This window comes from Cryptomeria japonica, chromosome 11 (assembly GCF_030272615.1).
Source record: "Cryptomeria japonica chromosome 11, Sugi_1.0, whole genome shotgun sequence".
Taxonomy (NCBI): Eukaryota; Viridiplantae; Streptophyta; class Pinopsida; order Cupressales; family Cupressaceae; genus Cryptomeria; species Cryptomeria japonica.
The window spans coordinates 166,820,812-166,824,417 of record NC_081415.1 but is presented as its reverse complement, the minus strand read 5'-3'; positions in this window follow the sequence as shown (position 1 = coordinate 166,824,417).

Here is a 3,606-nt window from a genome sequence, read left to right as displayed (position 1 = left end):
TTTATTTAGCAGTCGTTGTATTGATTTTAGCATTAAATTATCCTTCTATAAAATACAGGTACCCTATCAAAAATTCTAATGCCTCATTGTTTGAGGACTTTGAGACATATAGACATATTCTTCCTTACTCAAACCTTCTTGTTGCAACAAATATTCTCATTCTTGGGGGTACAAAAAAGTTAGGATTGAAGGTGACTTGCTCAATATTATTCAGTGGCTAAAGAAGATTCAAGAGACTAGTTTGTATACAGATGCCTTAATTAGAGATTCTCTTCTTGTTATTAATTATTTGAAGCTTCCTTTATCTCCCATATTTTTAGTGAAGGTAATACCCTTTCTGAATCCTTTTCCAACATTGGTGACACTAGTAGAGATGATTTTTGTTGGCAAAGGAATGATGCCTTCCCTCCTAATGTGGATGATATTATTAAGCACGATGTGCTTCATGGTTGAAGAGAAAATGACATTTAATTGCCTCACTTTTTTTAAGGCCCTTATTCCCATGTGGAAGGCTAGATTTATTAATGATTTAATGGAAAGTTCCTATCATTTCATGATTACCACATGGATTGTGGGTATTTTTTATTTCCTAGTTTTCTCTATGGAATAGTCAATAGGCAGCTTGTTGGCAACTTAATCTCTCTATGATCTTGTGTGAAATTGATGCAAGAGCATTGTGTCTACTTATTTGTTTAGTGGTTTTGTTCACCTTGTGTAGCCAGGATTCAGTTTGGATGGTTACAGAACCTGTCACCACATGAGCGGAAAGTTGGACATAATGAATTAGTTGCCTTTGGTAAAAAGGAGTTGAATGATTAATGAGCATTTGAAAAGAATTAGTTACAAATGGTGATCAAATGCTCAGATGTGATTGAGTAGTTTGGAAGAGATAAAATGGGTAAACAAAGGCAGAAGGAGGTTTGCTCAGAAGAGGCAAGGGCGGTTGAATAGTTGTGTTTGATTTGGATGTGAAGGAAAGTCCCAATTAGAATATAGAGAGAGAGCCTAATTAGTCTGGTAGAGGGCATAACTATATAGAATAATTGCAACAAAGAAGGAAGGCCAATCAGTAGATTAGTGTGTGTGAGCCAAAAGGAAAGAGGCTCAATAGGCCGATTGAAGGAAGGCTAATTCACCAGAATAGGCATAATAGCGAGGATAGGCTAAGGAGGAGTTTAATATTGTAAGACTTGGGCATCATATAGTTAAAATGACTAAGAAAACAAGGAGTATGTGTACGGGAAGTAGAGGGGACTTGAAGGCAACCAGTAAGGTCTTAACATTCTGGAGGCCGAACCAAGGTGTAAAGAGAAGTGAGGAAGGCCATGGTTTGGCCAATACTTATTATGTAATGTTTGTCAGAATAATAATAATGTAGAACATCAATGTGTGTGTGGACAATCTCTACATAATCATATTATAAACTGTCTTTTGAAATTGATATAGAGGTGCTCCTTGTGACACTGTTAATTTAGTGTATTTCTGAAAGTTCTCCCACGTTTTGACAAGTGGTTAGTTAAGAAGAATAAGTTGTGTATAGTTCTTGTCTCCTATATGTCTATTATAGAATTCGCTTAATCACTATTTTGTTTGTGTCACAGTTCTGACAGGAAGTCTATAGGAACTAGTTAAGATCCTAAACTTCCTATCATTATTGCTTTATGGTTTGATTGTAAATTCTTGGAAGTTTTGTGTTTTTGGTGATGAGCTAGATGTTCCCATTAGAAATACTCCTAGCAGTGGTTATTGAGTTTTTCCTCTTATTTGACATGACTATGGTTGGCAAAAGGAATAGGGTTGAACCTCTGACTTGTGATGATGTTAAGAGAAATGATAAGGTATAGACAATCTTGGAAAGCATTGGTATTACTCCTTACATAGAAGATAGATCCATGACTCTAATACTAAAAAATTTAAAATCTTACTTAAGGGTTGGAAGGATCAAATTCTTTCTGCTTATGGGAAGAATGTGGAGATTTATGAAGAAGTCATCATGGATATTATAGGGCTATTAAAGGAGGGAAACAAGGGGAACAAATTGGTAAATAAGTCTAATAGTGGCTATGACATCAAATCCCTCAAATCTCTTTAGGCGGATGTCATTAAGGTAATTGTGCACTACTTTTCCTTGGATGGGAGATTTACTATTTCTTTGGCTTCCACTTTACATTACTAAACTATTTTAGGCATAATTAAAATGTTTCCTTTTCATATCATCTACTAGATTCATTAGAATTTGAGATTAAAGAGAATGTATTTAATATCTTGACCTATAATTTAAATGAGCATGATAATTTTATTCATAATGAGATAGATTTAACTGTAGAGATTTATGTTTCTCTTAAAATTGCTCATTCTTGGGGGTACAAAATAGTTGGATTGAATGTGACTTTGTCAACATTATTCAATGGCTAAAGAAGATTCAAGAGCCTAGTTGGTCTATAGAGGCCTTAATTAGAGATTATCTTCTTATTATAAATTATTTTGAAGCTTCTTTTATCTCCCATATTTTTAGGGAAGGTAATACCCTTTCTGAATCATTTTCCAACATTGGTGACACTAGGAGAGATGATTTTTTATTGGTAGCTTCCCTCCTATTGTGGATGATATTATTAAGCATGATGTGCTTCCTGGTTGAAGATAAAATTACATTTAATTGCCTCACTTTTCTTAAGGCCCTTATTGCCATGTGGAAGGCCTACTATATTAATGATTTAATGGAAATTCCCTATCATTTCATGATTACCACATGGATTGTGGGTATTTTTATTTCCTAGTTTTCTCTATGGAATAGTCAAAATGTGGCTTGTTAGCAACTTGATCTCTCTATGATCCTGTGTGAAATATTCCTAGCGGTGGACCTTGGGTTTTCCCTCTTATTTGACATGAATATAGGTGAAAAAAGGAACAGGTTTGAACCTTTCACTTGTGATAATGTTAAGAGAGATGATAAGGTATAGACAATCTTGGAAAGGGGTGGTATTACTCCTTAAATAGAACATCTCTATGGCTCTAATCCTAAAGATTCTAAAATATTACTTAAGGGTTGGAAGGATCAAAAATATTTCTTCATACGGGAAGAATGTGGAGATTTCTAAAAAATTCATCAAGGATATTATAGTGCTACTAATGAAGGGAAAGAAAATATTAAGAGACAAAAATCTTCTAAGGTGGTTGTGTATAATTTCCTCAAAGGAAATGAGGGGAACAAATCAATAAAGAAGTCTAATAGTGGCTACAACATCAAATCCCACAAACCTCTCTAGGTGGTTGTCATTAAGGTAATTATGCACTACTTTTCCGTGGATGGGAGATTTATTATTTATTTAGCTTCCACTTTACACTGCTAAACTATTTTAGGCATAATTAAAAGGTTTCCTTTTCATATCATCTACTAGATTCATTAGAATTTGGAATTAAAGAGAATAGGAAGAGTGCAAGAAATTCAATTCTACGTGAATATTTAATTCTCCTTATTCTTGAGCATGTTAAATATCTTCCCTCTCCTTCCAAAGCTAGGATTTAGAAGGGCGGTTCCCCTACCTCAAACAATCATGACAAGTCAAATACTGAGGCAAGGGATGAGGATTGGAGTGTTAAGGACAA